The sequence below is a fragment of the Cornus florida genome, unplaced genomic scaffold (genome assembly GCF_030987335.1).
Source record: "Cornus florida cultivar Cherokee Brave unplaced genomic scaffold, ASM3098733v1 CherokeeBrave_3.0.0_Hap2_Chr11, whole genome shotgun sequence".
Lineage (NCBI taxonomy): Eukaryota > Viridiplantae > Streptophyta > Magnoliopsida > Cornales > Cornaceae > Cornus > Cornus florida.
Window position 1 is genome coordinate 133,868,293 of NW_026775581.1, and position 14,926 is coordinate 133,883,218.

Here is a 14,926-nt window from a genome sequence, read left to right on the forward strand (position 1 = left end):
TCCATTGTTGATTTCTCCCTCATTTCTTAGCGTTTTTAAGTGCCGTTTGCGGCAAAATGGAGAGTACGGCGAGCTCTACACGTGTGTACCAACAATTTCAGATTTGAGCAACCTAGGGAGTCCGAAAATCTTGACCCATTTTGAGGGTTTGAGGTGAATATTGGGGCTTTTGGCTTAAATTGAGGTATGAGTGTTTAATCCACAATCTCTTAGATTTTGGTGAGTTACCTGAGCCCCAAATGACGCCATGGAGTTGTCATGGGTCAGGGACAGTGGCCAATCCTCCTCTCGTGCCGCCATGGAGTTGCCATGGGACGGGTTTACTAATGGTTTGAAAATGATAATGGAAATGGTTTTGGGAAAATGGGGAGTGACATTGCAAGGCACGACATTTCAGTGCATGGCATATTTATTTGTGGTGTTGGATTAATGATGTGGTATCGTAGTTATACTTTTACTCCCGGCATGGTATGATCCCAATTTCCTTATTCCTATTCATTGTGTGGATTCACGGGGTCTCAAGAGGTGTGCCTTAGGCACTACCTACTGAGCAATTTTGTTCACCCCTATTATTTAAAATTTTTCAGGGCTCGGAAAGGAAGTGGCGGATGACAATCCCTCGCAAGCTTGAAGAAGATTAGGAGTTGTATTTTGTTATCATTTGTATCCTAGCCCATTTTTTTTGTATTGTCTCAAACTATGTAAAAGAGTATTTATTTTTGCAAATCATGGCCCTGTAACATAACTAAGATACTTGATTATTTTTGTTGTAAACAGAGACCATGTAAATGCTTAAGTTGAAGGGGATGACGATGATGGGCTAATTTGGGAAGGTTGTTGATGTTGTGGTATTGGGGAATGCATCATACGTCTTTTGTATTGTGTGTTGGGGCAGGTTGGATAAGTCTTGAAAGGCTACTTTTTCTTCTTCTTCTTCTTCTTTCTTTTTTTTTTTTTATTATTTTTTTTAAACAGGTTGTTGTAGGACCATTTTTAGCGGAGGTCATGCCAAATTTTAAAATTTTTTTTTTTTATTTTTATTATTTTCGGTATTCAGTTTAGGGTCGTTACATGTATGTTGAGCCATTTTAGCATTTTTCATATTTTTAGGTTGGGAGGTCCCAGGTGAGTCCCACATCCCGAATTTTTCATACTCGAAATTCTTTTTCGAGGTCATTGCATTACTCCCCTATGTTAATTGTGTATGTTATATTTCTAACACAAAGAGGTATAGTTTAGTCATTTAACAGGCCAAATACTTTCTGAATTAATGAAATAAAACATTAAAGGGCAAAAATGTCATTTGAAATCTCAGGGTCATTGTCTAAACTTTCGTTGATTACCTGTTGAGCAAGCGAAATTGACCAAAACTTTAAGAGGTGTCAGTACAATTAACCCTTTTTTTAATTTTTTTAAAATTTTTTTTTTAACAGGCGGTAGACATAACTTTTAGGAAATTGAGTATTGAAATTTCTAAAAGCTAAATTTTAAATAGTAATTGTAAATTGAGATTTTTTCAAATTTTAAGAACTAAATATGCATATGCATATATATCCAATGATCGTACAAAGGAAACCTTAGAGCATCTCCAAGAATGTGTTAAACCCTTTTGTGTAAAACATTCACAACTTATAAAACTTTATTATTATTATTATTATTTTTTTATCTCTAGCAATATATTAAGATACATTGTCACCGCATCAATGTGTAAAATTATTGTGTATTTTGCATAATCCTTTTACATAGCCATATATCATATTTTCTCTCTCCTCCTTGTTTCTCATTCTATTAACTAATTAACCCTATATTAAGTAAGTTTATAAAAATTATATAGAATTTTGGACATGACATGTGATTGCATGTTATTGACAGATAAATTTTTACACAAAATGTATAATATAATGGCTACAGGCCAGAGCTAAAAATAAATAGTTTAAAATTTTTGTATAATCTATTATGACACGTTATATTTACAATACACACACACACACACCCATATATATATATATATTCACACACACACACACAATCATCACAGATGATCTTATAAATTATTTGTCAACTACATTTTACAAAGAAAACTCTTAAAAGGGTACTATTTTTGTAATTACATTAATAAATAAAGTACAACAAAAATTCTTAGGAACTTTATATTTACGAGAAGAATATGTTCCAGTGGTACTTCACAGTAAAATTGAGTATTAAAATTTTTAGAAGTTAAATTTTAAATGGTAATTGTAAATTGAGATTTTTTCAAATTTTAAGAACTAAATATGCATATGCAAATGCATCCGATGATCTTACAACATCAAGAAAAACTCACAAATTATTTGTCAACTACATTTTACAAAGAGAACTCTTAAAAGAGAACTATTTTTGAAATTACATTAATGGATAAAAGTCCAACAAAAGTTCTTATTATCTTTCAAAAATTATAAAATTATTTTCAAGATACTTCAATCAATTCTTCTTAGCTACATCGGTCAATAAGGTAATTCATGAAGTATATTATTTTCTCTCTTAAAACCAATAGAATAGCATCAAAGAATCCTAAAAACGAAACAATTTCGCCCTTAACAATCAAGGGAATTCTGGTTGTACATTGCTTTGATACTTCTCCTTCCAAACAAAGCCTTAGCAGAAGCTCTAAGGTTTGAAGTCTTTCTCCAGTTCCAAGCCCTAGCAGATCTATGGGGAATTCGAACGTCTCAGAAGCTTCGGTTCTTGATAAGGTACGTTCTAATCTACTTTGCCAATATAGACTTATTAGAATTCTTGTCGAATTAGGGTTCCAATTTTTGAAATGCCTAAACGCCCTTGAGTTTTAGGTCTGCAAATGAGCTTCCAAAAATCCAATTTAACATGCAGCTAATCAATTCCTTGAAGCTACTTGTTCACTGAATGCTTATTTACTGGAGAAATTAGAAAGTTAGGTTAGTATATTAAATAAATGGTCCTGCTTGCCTCTTTCTCCCCTTTTTAATTCTTACTTGCATATTACTTTTCATTTCATGCTTTGCTTTGAAATCTTCATTCCGTACTTTACTTATTCCTTAATAATATATTGTTTAAGGTTACTAGTAATGCATCTACAAGAATAGATTAAGAAACAGGTTTTTCATATATACTATATTTTTTGTGGTTCAGTGGTGAGTCAAATGAAGTACATACTACACACACAATTTGAGGTTGTTTCTGCCGAATGAAAATGCTACTATGTAACAATTTCTTGATAAAAAAAATTTAAATCCTCGGTGATAAAAATCACTAATAAAGGTTTTAGTACTCGATGGAAAACAAAAGGTAATAAATTTACTTAGTTTAGATCTTTGAACTGTGAATCAAAGATTGACCAACAAATCTTTAGGGTTATGCTATAATATGGGAACATATTGCTATGGATTTTGTGACAGGTTTTCCAAGGTCATGGAGGGGCAATGAAGCTGTATGGGTCATCATTGACAGGTTGACCAAGACGGCTCACTTTTTGCCTATTAAGGCAACAGATGATGCAGATAAGCTTGGTGTACTTTATGTGAAGGAGATCATTAGGTTGCATGGAGTTTCAGTAACTATTATCTTAGATAGGGATGCCAAGTTCACTTCAAAGTTCTGGGAAAGACTTCAAGCAGCGTTTGGTTCAGCGTTGCATCTTAGTACGGCATTCCACCCACAGACAGACGACCAGTCGGAGTGTACTATCCAGATTTTGGAGGATATGCTTCAGGCATGTGTACTTGATTTGGGAGGTAGTTGGGAGGATCACCTTTCGCTTATTGAGTTTGCTTACAACAACAGTTATCAGGCGAGCATTGAGATGGCTCCATTTGGCATTTGAGGCCTTGTATGGCATACCCTGTAGATCTCCAGTTTGTTGGACTGAGGTAGGCGAGACCGCCACCTTAGGACCCGACATAGTATTCGAGACTACCGAGAAGATTAAGCTGATCAGACAGAGGTTACTTACAACTCAGAGCCGATAGAAGAGTTATGCGGATAAGCGGAAACGGCCATTATCCTTTGAGGTGGGAGACCACGTTTTTCTTCGAGTTTTTCCACGGAAGGGTTTGATGAGATTCGGGAAGAGTGGCAAGTTGTCGCCACGATTCATTGGACAATTTGAGATTTTGGACCGTGTAGGAGAGGTTGCCAACAGATTTGCTTTACCACCACAGATGGACAGAGTCCACAATGTTTTCCGTGTGTCGATGTTACGGAAGTATGAGCCGGATTCATCTCACATTTTGAGTTGGGTTGATGTGGACATTGATGAGGATGTTTCCTACGAGGAGGGACCAATTAAGATCATTGACACACAACAGAAGGTGTTGAGAAATAAGACGATACCCATGGTGAAAGTTCTTTGGAGACACCACGGAGTCGAGGAGGCTACTTGGGAGTTCGAACAGGAGGTTCGCTCTAAGTACCCAGCGTTGTTTTCTTCCTCAGGTATGTCTTGATTTCGGGGACGAAATCTTTTAAAGTTGGGTATAATGTAATGTCTGTGTTATGTATATATATATATATATATATATATATATATATATATATATATATATATATATATGTAATTGTGTGTGTGTGTGGTGTGAATTTAAAGGCAAAAAAAAAAAAAATTCAAAAGTGGGTGGGACCCACAACTTGTTTAAGTATTATGAGACCACGTTTGGTCTCTGTTTTCCCATCCTTTCTCTCTCCCGTCTCTGTCTTCCTCTCGGGTTTTTTTTTTTTTTTTTTTTTTTTCTTTTTTTTCTTTTTCACTTCAAACTTCCATTGTTGATTTCTCTCTCATTTCTTAGTGTTTTTAAGTGCCGTTTGCGGTAAAATGGAGAGTATGGCGAGCTCTACACGTGTGTACCAACAATTTCAGATTTGAGCAACCTAAGGAGTCTGAAAATCTTGACCCATTTTGAGGGTTTGAGGTGAAAATTGGGGCTTTTGGCTTAAGTTGAGGTAGGAGTGTTTAATCCACAATCTCTTAGATTTTGGTGAGTTACCTGAGCCCCAAATGACGCCATGGAGTTGTCATAGGTCAGGGACAGTGGCCAATCCTCCTCATGTGCTGCCATGAAGTTGCCATGGGACAGGTTCACTAACGGTTTGGAAATGATAATGGAAATGGTTTTGGGAAAATGGGGAGTAACATTGCAAGGCACGACATTTCAGTGCATGGCATATTTATTTGTTGTGTTGGATTAATGATGTGGTATCGTAGTTATACTCTTACTCCCGGCATGGTATGATCCTAATTTCCTTATTCCTATTCATTGTGTGGATTCACGGGGTCTCAAGAGGTGTGCCTTAGGCACTACCTACTGAGCAATTTTGTTCACCCCTATTATTTAACATTTTTCAGGGCTCGGAAAAGAAGTGGCGGATGACAATCCCCCGCAAGCTTGAAGAAGATTAGGAGTTGTATTTTGTTATCTTTTATATCCTAGCCCATTTTTTTTGTATTGTCTCAAACTATGTAAAAGAGTATTTATTTTTGCAAATCATGGCCCTGTAACATAACTAAGATACTTTTATTTTTGTTGTAAACTAAGACCATGTAAATACTTAAGTTGAAGGGGATGACGATGATGGACTAATTTGGGAAGGTTGTTGATGTTGTGGTATTGGGAAATGCATCATACTTCTTTTATATTGTGTGTTGGGGCAGGTTGGATAAATCTTGAAATGCTTTTTTTTTTTTTTTTTTTTTTTTTTTTTTTTTTTTTTTTTTGTTAAATAGGTTGTTGTAGGTCCATTTTAGCGGAGTTCAAGGCGAATTTTTTTTAAATTTTTTTTTATTACTTTCGGTATTCAGTTTAGGATCGATTTTGAGCCATGCTAGCATTTTTCATATTTTTAGGTTGGGAAGTCCCAGGTGAGTCCCACATTCCGAATTTTTCATACTCGAAATTATTTTTCGAGTTCATTGCATTACTCCCCTATGTTAATTGTATATGTTATATTTCTAACACAAATTGATGAGGTATAGTTTAGTCATTTAACAGGCCAAATACTTTTTGAATTAATGGAATAAAATTTTAAAGGGCAAACATGTCATTTAGAACCTCAAGGTCATTGTCTAAACTTTCGTTGATTACCTGCTGAGCAAGCGAAATTTACCAAAACTTCAAGAGGTGGTAGACATAACTTTTAGGAAATTGAGTACTAAAATTTCTAAAAGCTAAATTTTAAATGGTAATTGTAAATTGAGATTTTTTCAAATTTTAAGAACTAAATATGCATATGCATATATATCCAATGATCGTACAAAGGAAACCTTAGAGCATCTCCAAGAATGTGTTAAACCCTTTTGTGTAAAACATTCACAACTTATAAAACTTTTTTATTATTATTATTATTTTTTATCTCTAGCAATATATTAAGATACAATGTCACCGCATCAATGTGTAAAATTATTGTGTATTTTGCATAATCCTTTTACACAGCCATATATCATATTTTCTCTTTCCCCCTTGTTTCTCATTTTATTAACTAATTAACCCTATATTAAGTAGGTTTATAAAAAGAGAAGTGATAAACCTTCCGACTTCAATTACTGATTACTCGTCCGAATATAACGTGGTTGGGAATGAGTGGAAGAAAAAGAGATGCTTACGGGAATTTTTTTAAGAGTTCCAATGGAATCCAACCACGTTATATTCGTAAGAATAGTCGACAATTAACGTCGAAAGACCTATCATTTTTCTTATAAAAATTATATAGAATTTTGGACATGACATGTGATTGCATGTTATTGACAGATATATTTTTACACAAAATGTATAAGACTGCAGGTCAGAGCTAAAAATAAATAGTTAAATTTTTTTGTATAAATCTATTATGACACATTATATTTACAATACATATATATATATATATATTCACACACACACACACAATCATCACAGATGATCTTACAAATTATTCGTCACTCCATTTTACAAAGAGAACTCTTAAAAGAGTACTATTTTTGTAATTACATCAATAAATAAAATACAACAAAAATTCTTAAGAACTTTAAGTTTATGAGAAGAACAGGTACTTCATGGTAAAATTGAGTATTGAAATTTCTAAAAGTTAAATTTTAAATGGTAATTGTAAATTGAGATTTTTTCAAAATTTAAGAACTAAATATGCATATGCAAATGCATCCTATGATCATACAACATCAAGAAAAACTTACAAATTATTTGTCAACTACATTTTACAAAGAGAACTCTTAAAATAGAACTATTTTTGAAATTACATTAATGGATAAAAGCCCAACAAAAATTCTTATTGACTTTCAAAAATTATAAAATTCTTTTCAAGATACTTAAATCAATTCTTCTTAGTTGCATCGGTCAATAAGGTAATTCGTGAAGTTTATTATTTTCTCTCTTAAAACCAATAGAATAGCATCAAAGAAATCCTAAAAACGAAACAATTCCGCCCTTAACAATCAAGGGAATTCTGGTTGTACATTGCTTTGATACTTCTCCTTCCAAACAAAGCCTTAGCAGAAGCTCTAGGTTTAAAGTCTTTCTTCAGTTCCAAGCCCTAGCAGATCTATGGGGAATTCGAACATCTCAGAAGCTTCGGTTGTTGATGAGGTACGTTCTAATCTACTTTGCCAATATAGACTTGTTAGAATTCTTGTCGAATTAGGGTTCCAATTTTTGAAGTGCCTAAACGCCCTTGAGTTTTAGGTCTGGAAATGAGCTTCCAAAAATCCAATTTAACATGCAGCTGATCAATTCCTTGAAGCAACTTGTTCACTGAATGCTTATTTACTGGAGAAATTTGAAAGATAGGTTAGTATATTAAATAAAATGGTCCTGCTTGCCTCTTTCTCCCCCTTTTAATTCTTACTTGCATATTACTTTTCATTTCATGCTTTGCTTTGAAATCTTCATTCCGTGCTTTACTTATTCCTTAATAATATATTGTTTAAGGTTACTAGTAATGCATCTACAAGAATAGAGTAAGAAACAGGTTTTTCATATATACTATATTTTTTGTGGTTTAGTGGTGAGTCAAATGAAGTACATACTACATACACAATTTGAGGTTGTTTCTGCCGAATGAAAATGCTACTATTTAACAATTTCTTCATAAAAAATTTAAATCCTCGGTGATAAAAATCACTAATAAAGGTTTTAGTACTAGATGGAAAACAAAAGGTAATAAATTTACTTTGTTTGGATCTTTGAACTGTGAATCAAAGATTGACCAACAAATCTTCAGGGTTATGTTATAATTTGTCCATCAGAACAAATTTTTTCACCAGGGAACATTTTAGTCACAGGCTTGGTGTGTGATAATTACCGCTTGAGGAGAGTAGCATTTGAAATAAATTAGGTAAACACTTCAATTTAATTGGCTGATTGAATATTTTAAATTTTTTATGGATTAAAAAGTTTAGTCTAATAGAGTGTTCATGAAGTTGGAATGGGTTTTAACAGCCAATTTCTGGGTACCCTCACAGGCTCTTTATTTTACTTCACCAGTTAGTATGCTATCTGTTAAATACCTAAGCATTATTTTGGTTAAAAATATATACATGGCGAGAACGATGATGGGAAAACAGTTATACGACCTTTTGTAGCACTCCTCTAAGAACCCTCAAGACAGGGAATGGAAGCGTGTTTGAGCTTTCCATTCAAAATTAGTCATGGAAAAAATATCTTCACCATTTAAAGTCATGGATGACTTTCTTATTGCCATTTCTTAGCTAGATAAGTTCCAATTCTTTAATAAAAATTACCTTAGGATCAAAATGCTATTTGTACCAAAATTTCATCGTATAATATTCCTGAAAATTAATTATTTCAACAACTCATATGAAATTCGGCTGTATAAGAGTTGACGCTCCCCTGCAACTCCAATACAATTAATTTGAGTCTTGTGACCACTTCAGCCATTGTAGGCCGTTCATTCGGCTGCCCACGCAAGCATTTGTGGCAATGAATATCTTTTCTTAGTACCATTCAAAAAAAAAAAAAAAAAATTTGTTAGTTAATTGAATCTACTGAAAGTTATGTCTATTCCAATGCTGAGTACAGAGAGAATCATAGAGCAGTTTGAGTCTAAAAAGACACCATAGCTGAATTTGAACATGTCTACAACTTTGAAGCCCTACCTGGTTAAGGTGTTAAATGCATTGAATCTAAAATGTTGGTGATTAAAGGATCCAGAAAGGTACCTTTGCAAATAACAGAACCTCAATAAAATTTTCACTTCTCTCTCGCTAAAGAATCTGAAAATCAAAACTCAACCATTCATCTCAATAGATATAGTATGGCAAAACCCAAGAAAGGGTCTCTAATAGTAGCTTCAAGTTTTCTCCTAGAGCTTATTTGATAATCTTGCAAGACATTCCCAAACTACAGTTCACATAAGCATTAAGAAAACTAATGTAACTGCATTCCCTGATACTGAATTTCCAATAGCACACCAAGAGCATAAGCCAATTTATCCAAAAATACATTAATAGCACCAAACCAAACATTACAAATTGTCTCGATCCAACATCCATTATTGAAATCACATAATAATATCCAAAAATACTATACCAATCCACCCTAAAAGATGTTATCCAATCTATATTAAGTATTACAGGAACACAAGTTATTCAGCGTGAGCCGGAGAGCTCCATGTCCTGCAAAGACGATGAAGAATGATGAATGAAGTTAGTATGTCACTCTGATGAGATTAACTTGTGTGAACTATAATTGATGTTTTCTACTCATCCCTGCTATAAAGATGAGCGAAAAACACTAAATCGAAGAATACTTTAAATTTTTATACTGTTACTTGTAGGTGAGGGAGATGCATAGAATTTTTTTTGATATATATCCATAAAATTATTGGTGTGTATATCAAGTGTAAGAGACTGCGGGGATTACTTTACAGCAAGTTTATAATACTATCAAATATTTACAAAGTGCTGATAAGAACTCGGAAGGAGTAAGATGATGAACAAGTTGGAGAATCCACGTATTTGGACCCAAATCCTCCCAGCATGCAACCATATTAGTCTATATCAATCTACTTGGTGATCTTTGAAACATGACAAGATATGCGAATACAAGCCCCAAGTTCCAGACCATACATTGCTACAGCAATTATATCAAACATGTAGTTGTGGTGAACTATGCATAGTATTTTTACTGGATGTAAAGAATTCTTTTATTAAATCAAAAGCCATCTCGTCAATCCTATAGTTTTATACATTGTTTAGGTTGAAAATATATAGAAAGAGAGTATTTGATTACCTCATTCTCCAATGCAACATCAGCAGTTTCCTGCAGTTCCAGAGCAAGCTTGAGTACATGCACAACATCAGTCATTGAAGGGCGTTCACATCCTCTGGGAAGCAAGCATTTCCTAGCAATCTCCACAAATTTCAGAATAAACGTGGTGAGAATAATATTTAAGAGGGTTGAGTTGAAGAATAAATGTATTGAGAATAAGATTTAAGGGTGTTTGAGTTAAAAAATAAACATGTTGAGTTGAAAAATAAATGTGTTGAAAATAAAATTTAAGGGTTATTGAGTTGAAAAATAAAAACTAAATTTAAGAGCGTTGTGTTGAGAAATAGCAACACAATTTAATGGCGTTGTCTTGAAGAAATATACCATGCAGTTAGTGATTAGATTCCCTTAATATTCCTCGAACCTGTTCCAATAGCAAAATGTCAAAATCCAAATCCAATTCAATCAATATAAAAATAGACTTCATCAGAAACAACACTCCAATGATGTTATAAGCTTTTACAGTTCTTTGAAGAGTGCATTAAATAATTTTTCAGGATGGTGGTCCAATTGGTGTTGTCGAAAACGGACAAATCATCACAATGACATTCGTAAGAGAAGAATATATGTTCATTTATTAGATCAGGAGATGAAGCAGTGGAGGACGCTTGCACATAAGGCTGATCGAGGAGTTTTGTACAAGGTATGTAAAATCTGATTTGATGACCATGCGAAGAGAAAGAAGATAGAGAAGGAAAGATGAAAATCACAAGTGTGAAACAGGATGGAGAGACAAAAGAGGAAGGTGCTGTATCTTGAGAGAGAGAGAGAACGAAAGCGTCAGATAAAGAAATTGAAACTCGTAACTTTTTTTAATACAAAACGTGTGTTCCCAGGGACAACATGACCAGGATACAGCAGAGGATCCCAGCCCGATTCTAACACCCAACCTTTATATGCACAAAACCCTCCCATCTGGATCTGCTGTGAAACAAGAAGCTCTAAGGTTTAAAATCTTTCTCCACTTCCAAACCCTAGCGCATAAATGGTACTTCTTGCCTCTTGCTCCTCCTTTTTCATTCATACTACATACACAATTTCAGTTCGATTTTGCCAAATGAAAATGTTTTTTTAACAATTTCATAATTAAAATCCTGGGGTGATAAAAATCACCAATAAAGATTTTAGAACTCGATAGAAAACAAAAGGAAATAAAGCTACTTTGTTTGGATCTTTGAACTGTCACTTAAAGATTGACCAACAAATCTTCAGGGTTATGTTATGATTTATCAGAATATATATTTTTTTCTCAACAAAGAAAGATGGCATTTTAATCATAGGCTTGGTGACTTGGTGTGTTATAATTAGCATTTGAGGAGAGTAGCATTTGAAATAAATTAGGTAAACACTTCAATTTAGGTGACATTACCTGAAGTCAAGTCCAAGTCAATGTGCCTCATGATACACACCGGTACTTTTATTTTTTATTTTTTATTTTCACAAGAAACTACTTTATTAATTAATCATTTGCCTTATGAGTAGGTGAGGCACCCTCTTTTCACTTTTTTCTTTATTTCGGCGCCTCTTTAACTTTTTCCTTTATTCCCTCAGAGCTTTGGAAGGATAATTATTAACCTTAAAAGTTGTTTTGGATAATTCTATATGTTGTGGTATTTTAGAGGTGAGCAGTGGATGAAATAAAGGAGGTATACAATTTGAGTTTAATTACTAATTAGCATCACAATCTTACGTACACATTTAGTTTAAAAGGATTTATTTGAGTTACAAAATGTAGGTGGGTCAAGGTGGAACACGATATTTATAAATCATAAAGAATATTAATTAGTTTGTCACTTTATATTCAAACAATTATAATGTGAATCAAATTTAGTCAAATTCAAATTCAATTTCTTGATAACATATCATGTTCATGTCGTGTCAGGATTTGTCAAAAAGATTTTTTAATTGTTTAAGGTCATGGAAGCTTTGTTATTGCCCAATTAAGTTAAATACAACACCTTATACCTGTATGGTGTTATAAGACTGGATAGGCACGATTGTAATTGTTGTCAAAAAATCTTGATATGAACACAATACGATTATTATTTGTGTCGAATTTTTTTTTAATACAAACATAACTCAATTATTAAACAGGTAACTCAATATGAATAACATGCTTAATAATGAGTCAAGATTTGACACAACACAATAGGAGACATATAATTAAAATTTTAAATTATTAAGTTTGCCAGAACCCTTACAAGTTCCAATACTTAAAAAAAAATCTCTTGCAAAATTATTTGTTGTAAATGGTAATATGTGTCCAAAATCAATAATAGTGTTTGATTCAAAAATGAACAACGTCTTATTCTTATCAATTAAATCATGTGCCACAATTCACAAACCCACACCTTCAGACCATATTTACCAGGAAAAAAAAAAAATTAATCTAAAAAAAAACATGAACAAGCATCAGTTGAATCGGCGGCAGACTGATTCTATTATTTAAAAAAACACTACATGATACCTGGTTTAAAAGAAACAAATTAAGAAAGACAAGTGCTACATGTTTCTTGAATTTGCCATTTGATACTCTCATATGCTCTTGCTTCTTGTTATAGCGTAACTGCATCACCACCAAACTCATGGAGAAAACAACAACAACAACAATAATAATTAATTAATGCATGACTGCATCAGGAGGGTTTAAAATTTTGTCTTAGCCTGGGCGACAATGGTCATAAGTATTGCACCCACGTGGGCGTTTTCCATTTGAACCAGGAAGGCAAATTGAGTATGATTTTCTTCCACACCCTCCGCCGATTGTTTGTTGTGCAAGAAGGGCCGTGTCAGTCACTGGTTTTTCATTCCCGGGGAGTAGCCTTCTGGTTATTTCAGGATCCATGGGAAACACCAGCTCTTCGTCCACGCGGCATTGGCCAATGGTACCATTGCAGGAGGAGTAGTGTGAGTTGAAGAAGACACTAATGCTCTCCTTATGTGAGATAGAGAGAGAGATATCTCCACATACAATTGTGCACAGCATTACCAAAAGGAATGCTAATGAACACCACCATCCTTTCTTCACAAATAATGTAACCACCATTTTACTACCTACCTATTCCAACCCAATTCCACCACCACTCTATCAATGCCAGCCTTTACAGAGTAGTGTCCTTTTATAATTGAATGCTTCTCATTCTTTGCCCCCAACTTGTTTTATTTTTTATTATTATTTTTTTTTATAATTATTTTTGTCATTTCTGTTCTGTCTAAATGCCTTATTGCTATTTTCCCTGTAGAAGCTTTATCAAGTGTCTAATATTTCATATCCCAATCATGCACATTCACCACATACTATTATGATTTTACAACTTAATCCATATATTATTGTTTTGAAAGAAAAAAGTATGATTAAGTTATACTTTTTCCTTATTTCTGTTTGGTAAGGGTGTAATTAATTTCAAGTCCAAATCACTGAAATCGTGATACACACTTGTTGATTTACTCCCTTCTTCTTTCTTTTTTTTAAAAATATTTGGCAATTTACTTTTAAAAACTAGGTCCACATGGAGACATGGAAACGTGACACTACTTTAAAATCCAGGACCACATGGAGACATGGAAACTTGGCACTACTTTAAAATCCAGGACCACATGGAGACATGGAAACTTGGCACTACTTTAAAATCTAGGACCACATGGAGACATGGAAACTTGGCACTACTTTAACACTACATAAAGTAAGTAGGCCCAATTAAACGTGATACACACAACAAAAATCACTAAAAATAGTTCCAGCTATGAAGATGAGCCAAAAACGTAATTATTTTTGCTTGTGTCGGTGCCTTGCATGATTATTATGTTATATAAATTGGTACGATTATAAATCTTATCAAGAAATTTTAACATCAACACGGTATAATTATTATTATTTGTATTACGAAACTTTAATAATAGCTGCAAGCTTTCTCCTACAGCCTATATAATTGATGTCTTCTACCAGTCCCAGCTATGACGATGAGCCAAAAACACTAAATAGTAGAATACTTTAAAATTAAAATTTTTATAATGTTACTTGTAGTTGAGGGAGATGCATAGTAAAAAAATTATATATATCCATTAAATTATTGGTGTGTATATCAAGTGTAAGAAACTATGGGAATTACTTTAAAGCAAGCTTGTGAGGGGGAGTAGTTGATCGCAAAATTTTTGAAGTAATACAATAATTATACAAATGAGGGGAGCACTAAATTGCTCTTATACTTTTTTTTCTTCGCTTAGGTTTTATCCAACTAGTTTTTCTGACAAGGTTTTAATGAAACAATTTTAACCTATGCAATACTATTTTCAGATCCACAAGAATATTGTACTCTTTTTTCTCGTTAGTGATTTTTCTCGCTGGGTTTTTCCTAATCAGATTTTAACGAGGCATATTCTTAACGTACCATAATGGACCCTAAATGGGAGTATTGTATAATATATATATACACACACACACATATCGTGTCCACTATATTATGTGCATTATGTAAATGGTGAACTAATTTGTGCACTAGGTTAATGGTGCACTATGTGTGGTGGCTAAGGCATAAGCTTTGGCTATAAATATGGGTTGCTTCTTGTAATATTGGCTATAAATATGGGTTGCTGGCACATTAAAAATTCAAGTACTATTTATGTGAATATGATGTATG

The 14,926-nt window shown here is 33.5% G+C and overlaps 2 long non-coding RNA genes across 3 annotated transcripts; one reads left to right on the forward strand and one right to left on the reverse strand.

The window, feature by feature from the left end:
- The first annotated feature begins 7,154 nt into the window (after positions 1–7,154).
- Positions 7,155–13,875, forward strand: LOC132282688 (uncharacterized). 2 transcript variants are annotated; one of them, XR_009471822.1, is made up of 3 exons: positions 7,155–7,586; positions 7,683–10,395; positions 10,787–12,821. It is a non-coding gene; the product is annotated as an uncharacterized LOC132282688 (long non-coding RNA). The 2 variants fall into 2 exon arrangements; XR_009471823.1 differs by having other exon boundaries at positions 7,261–7,586; positions 7,683–7,787; positions 10,787–13,875.
- On the reverse strand, positions 9,439–10,790 carry LOC132282689 (uncharacterized). The gene is made up of 3 exons (XR_009471824.1): positions 10,614–10,790; positions 10,251–10,370; positions 9,439–9,634 (listed from the first exon to the last, which is right to left on the reverse strand). It is a non-coding gene; the product is annotated as an uncharacterized LOC132282689 (long non-coding RNA).
- Positions 13,876–14,926: the final 1,051 nt, after the last annotated feature.